We start from the raw sequence: 6,092 nt of genomic DNA on the forward strand, positions 1-6,092 counted from the left end.
TGTTATTAATTAATTATAACCCTTGGCTGCAGAGCTTCCATCACTTCTGCACACGGTGGCAGCCAAAGGTGGTGGGGTCACAGGGAAATAACGAGGCTCAGCAACACCCAGAGAGCATTAACTAATTAACCAATTCCATGTTCTCCACCCAGGTGGTAGCAATGCTTCCAGCAGGTTTTCCATCCTTTCTGTGTAAAACATTCCTTTGTCAGGGCACATTTGAGAGAACAGCTTCATTTCCCTGGTGAGAAGGTTCATGGCAAAGCTGTGGAGCAGCATTTAGAGCATGGAAAGGTTTGGGTGGGAAGGGCCCTTACAGCTCATCCCTTTGCACCCATCCAACCTGGCCTTGGACACTTCCATCGCTGCCAACCTCTGTGGGTAACCACATCCTACCTCAAGGAACTTAAAAATTCAAACATTTCCTGAAGGATTTTCAAATCCATGTTTGTATGACATTATCTGGGCTCCCCACCCAAGAAACCAAATCTTATCTGCACTCAGATTTTTATGAGCATGATTTTATTGCTTGACCTATTATTTCTTAAAAGCTTTTCCCCATCACCCCTTGACTTGAATCCCCTTTGTCTCCCTTCACTGGAGTTTCATCAAACATTGTTGCTCTTCATTAAGCAGAAAAGCACAACAGAGTGCTTATTAATTGATGTATTTTACCTACAGAGAAAGAAACCAACAAAACCCCCTCCTTTATAACTTCCTAGAACTGTGATTTATTGTCCCACTTGCACAAGACTGTTATTAATGATTTATTCAATAAAGGCCATGACTGGAAGTAACTTAAAAATAAAAAGTGTAGAAATAATGAGCAGGTGAATTTGAATATTCAACACCTCATGCAAAGCTCATGAAAACCTTAAAAATAAACAATATCATTTATCCTATCCAACTATAACACAAAGTGTAAAACAAAATACACCTACAAAAGGTAAAGACATTATCTTCTCTCCACCCCCCATTTCAGAGGCTCTAAAATTTTTTAAATCACTGTATTTATTATTAAAAGGTTTCAGGTTTCATTCATAACCAGGTTTTGTTCCCATGACCGTGAAGCCCTTTCTAACACATTATAGAAGGTTCTAGGGCTGCAGTTTGCTTTAGCACTAAAAAAGGAAGATCAAAGTTATCTTTCAGGAAACTTTCAAAGTGAAGGTGAAATAAAAGGTGAAATGGCCTCAGAAGACACAACACAGTTACTGAGAATGAAGAAAAAAAATAATAAAGCAGGATTATTTCTTAATCAACATGTAAAATTATTTTTGCTTTCTTCTAGAGGTGAACAGAAATTTAAGGTCAAGAGATCACTCATTATCTAACATTTACTTTTTTTGCTTGCAGCTGAAAACTCTAACAAAGTTTGACCCCACTTCAAGAGTTACTCTACTTCCATAAAATAAGCTGAATTCCATAATTCTTTTAACCACACACATCACAGATACATTAGCAATACTTTCTGAAAGAACATCTGGCTTGATTTCTACCAGTTCAGAAATTCCTGTTAAGTTCAAAGGCCAAACATTTAGTTCTGCACCTGTATTGGAGCAGACATTCATCCCAAACATCATCTGCACACACCACAACAGGGAGGGCTGGAACTGGCACACCAGAGCCCTGCCAGCTCACGTTGGCTCCCCGGATATTTTGGCTCAAATAAAGGCCAAAAAAATGGAGACTGACTTCCCTTATATCTGCAACAAAACTCCCAGTGGCCTGGCCAAAAGATAATAAACAAAAGGTGACCAGAGCCTCAGTGTGGGGTTTTCTGGGCCTTGAGCTGATGGTGACATTGTGACAAGAGGTCTGTGATGAAACCCAGCAGTGCCAGTGCCCAGATGCACAGAGGGACACTGAGCCAGGGCAGTGTCACGTGGAGCAGTCTCTAATGGCCACACAAACCAAAATGTTATTTCAGAGCACATTGATCTGTGCCAGTTCCTAGTGACAGGAGCTGCGTGACCAGAGGAGAACAGCCCTGACATCAGCAGCTCAGTACAAACAGTAAAGACAAAACAATGTCCAACCCCAGCAGGCAAAGGCCATCCTTCCTAAAGGCAAAGTTCTCATCCTTTTGTCTCTGTTTTTATTTGCAGCCCTGGGCCACGCAGGATTTGTTTATCAGAAATGTCTGTAATGTGCAACATTTTCACATCTCATGCTCCATTAAATAAGTTATTAAGTTACAAGTTCCTTAAAAGTTAGCATGGGTGAACAGCTACTGCTCGATGAAGCTTGTGGGTCCCTTCCAGCTCAGCGTATTTTGTGATTCTGTAATAAATACAAATCTTTAAAACCTGAGAGAAATCAATAGAATTTGTAGTTACAATAAAGTAGCCACAAAATTCTTTTTTTATATAATAATAAATAAACAAAATTACCTTTGTGTATGTTTTTCCATTCTGCAGGATCTAAAGCATCAGGAATCCATACCCACAGAGAAAGGAATAAACCTCAGTGCAGGGAAAGGCAGACACCTGTGCCATGAAAACACCTGGGGGGTGTGTGTGTAATATATTTTATTGGGCAAACATAAAAAGCAGCCGCATCAATCAAATGCTAAAGAGGCATTTGGAAGACCTTAGAATACAGAAAATTAATTCTGGAGTACAGAAGCTTCTCACTCCTCCATCCATCAGAGCGGCAATGAACACTCTCAAAGTTTCACGCCTGCTGCCAAGAGCTGTAAAGAAAACTGAAGCCGTGAATTCCCCAAACAAGGGCTGAGCCCCTGCTGCTGACACAGCAGCTCTGCCAGTGCCTGCAGCCGCCTCTGCTGCTGCTGGAAACATCTCCTCGTTTGGGCCAGGTCATTTGAATAACCCAATAATTGCTTCTCCAACCCTTTGGGTTAAATCAAGGCTCATTTTCACCCCCTGCCACAGCCTTTGGGTGACCAAAGCTTTGCCTTCCACCTGCTACCTTGTCAGCTGCCCATAAATCTTATCACCACCTGTATTTATCTGTGATAACCCCACCTGGTTCATTTTCCCTTGCATTGAGCACCTTCCTCTTTCACCACTCAACATCCCTTTATTTCCTCAAAATCCACAAATTCACATTCCAGGCTGTGAAAATATTTCTGCCTTCACAGAAAAACACCCCCACATCAGCAGTATCTTCACCGATACAGTTCCCAACTTGTACCAGGAAACTTCCAGAGAATGTTTCTCACCAGCTTTCAAAGCAGCTCTCTCAAACAGCCCAATGTCTCCCTATTCCCTGCCCTGCTACAACTCCAGTTTTTGTTGCTGCCCCACCAGACATTTTGGCCCCCACCCAAACTCCTTGTCCCTCATTGCTGTCATCTGGAACAAACTGTACTAATACTGTTTTAGCTGACTCTTCATCTCATTTTAATCCAAATTCAAAATATTCTTAATTCTCTTCCCTGTGAATTGTCTCTACTTCTCCCTCCTCCTGTGGCTCTGGAAAGCGTTAAGTCTGTAGCACACACGAATATTGTACTAATGAACTGAGAACACAAAGCTGGTCTTGCTTTTCTAAACAACAGCAAGAGAATAGAAAACAGATTAAGATATCCCATTAAATAAAAAAAACCCACCCTAATAAATTAGAATAAAATTCCACTTAGGCCTCCTATCATCTGTCTTAAATTGTCTTGGTGTTTAAAGTGTGCTTAAAGCCATTCTCTGAAACAGCTCAGGAAAAAATGTACTTGCAAAAGGCACCCAGAGCTACGAGTTTGCTTTTTCTGTCCTCATTCAAATGAGGAATAAAAACACAGATCTGCTGTGGGGCTGACAGTTCTGTGGATGGTGTCCTAACCCAGCTTTACTGCAGATAATGAAATAACCAATGGTTTTATTGAGCAAATGTGGTGATGAATATGGTAATACACAAAGAAAACTTGGTTTGAGCTGTCTTTTATTTCTAATTTTGAACACTAAGGGCATTCAGACAGTGCTTCACACTAAGCCAGTCCATCCCAATTCTTTCCTGGAGCTGACCTGGGATTGAAGGTCCTGGAATAACATCCCAGCCAAGTACATTGCATAAACATGCACAATTTCAGCTCAATTCCTATTACATTTCCATCCAATACTGGGCAACCAGTGAGTTAAAATTAGATTTTTTTTTTAATATCCTGAGTTGAAACACTTTGTTCTACCCCAATCCATCACTAGCTGTCAGAACTTTTAAGAGCAGTAATGCAAAAGTAATATTTTACCAGACAGCAGGATCTTAAGTGGAAATTAAAACACAATAGGAGTGTGACACATCTGTGCTGCTGCAGCCTCTCTTGTTGGTGAAAATTCTCTGGTTTGGTTTTACAGTTTGCTCAATAAAGTGTAATTTAGTTACAGTGTAAGCAAGGTTAAATGCTGCTGTCCGTGGCCAAGAGACAAGTAACAGAGTCTTCAAATGAGGGTTTTTTTTCACATTTATTTGCTGTCTCTTGGCCAGGCACCAAGCTTTCATATTCACAGCAGCATAAAAAGCAACCAAAACAACAACAAAAATTCCTGCTGAGACTATTAAAGTGTCATTTGCAGCAGCAGGACTCCATAAATCACAGTGACATTCTCACCTCAGGTTCTGCCCCTGCAGTCTCTGTAGCTGCTTTATTCACACAGGTGACTGGATCAGCTTTATTATGCACTAGGAGACCCCTGTCCCATTCCCTGCCCCACTTTTATCTCAGGAAACATCTTCCATGAGGATTTAATGTGCCAAAATGTAGCTCTCTCCCAGCTTTCCTCCTTGCAGCCCCTGCCTTGGGCTGTGGATGATGAGCTGCAGGTCCAGATCCAGCCTGGGCTTCTCCTGATCCTGGACACACTCATACTCCTGGAGTCCAACAGTCTCAGATCATGCAAAAACAGAGGCTCAGCAAGATAATCCAATCCCAAGGACTAACCTCAGTTGTCTGGGCAGGTAAAACTCAGCCCTTGGTTGGCCTCATTAGGAAAAACAAAGCTCAAATTGAATCCCAGCTCCTGATCTGAAGTGCAGGGGAGACATCGGGTCATGGATCAGCCGCACAAAGAGAAAGAGGAAATATCAAAATGTACCAACACACATCTTGTGTGGGTTTTTATGCTAGAAGGGAAAATTAGCAAAGCCTTCAGGACAGAAGTAATTCAAGGTTAGGAGCAGCCCCTCCACTTCCAGCTGCAAAGAGGCTGTTCCACATCCCACTGGATGTGCCCTGGAGGAGTTTGGCATCAGAGAGTCTGTGCTGGAAAACAGGATGGAAAGAGGAACTGTTCTTGACAGCATCTGCTGGTTCTCATTTAACAGCCATAAACTGCAATTCTGCTTTTAAAAGGCAGGATGTTTTACCTTCATAGTTCACAGGCTTTATTCACTACATTATAAAGTAAATTTAATCCAAACCCATCTATTGAAACAACATTCTTGGGGTATAAAAGAAGAAGTGATACCCTTAAATTCCCATTGCTATTGCAAAATATTTCTGCTGAAATGTGGGAAGAAAAATGAGGAAGAAAGATCTCTGTAATGCCATCAGTATTACAGATCCAAATTCTTTTAAATTACACATAGAAAATCCTCCTCCCCTGAAGGATTTAATAGCAAAGCTGCAAAGAGCACCTACATATTAAGAAGTCTTTATTAAATATCCAGAATATGTTATGTGGTATTTATTCCTTTCCTAGAGTGCATTATCATCAGCACTTGCACAACAATATATAATGTAAATCAATAGCAAAGTTCTCATTGAAATCTTTGAAAGCAGCTTATACCCTCATTTACTAAAAGCACTCATCTGCAGAGAGTGTTTCTGTTATTTATTAGAATTAATGAAATCCTTCTGTACTAGGTTAAAATGCACATCTTGTAAGTCCTCAAGGGCCTGGCTGAAAAGAAAAATGAAGTTTTACAGGACCTATTTTAGCAGAGGTAAAAAATGTCCATCAGTCAACAACCTGGTCTGTTAAAACATTATCATGAAAGGAATATTAATTTCAGAATATTTCATTTTCAAATAGTAAATGTTCTTCTTGGTTTGGTAACGTTTTAATCTGCTTTCTTGTATTACAGGTACCAAAAAGGAAAAACAAAAAAAAATTGCTGTGGTGTGACAATTCCAATTT

Source organism: Corvus hawaiiensis, chromosome 8, assembly GCF_020740725.1.
Source record: "Corvus hawaiiensis isolate bCorHaw1 chromosome 8, bCorHaw1.pri.cur, whole genome shotgun sequence".
NCBI lineage: Eukaryota > Metazoa > Chordata > Aves > Passeriformes > Corvidae > Corvus > Corvus hawaiiensis.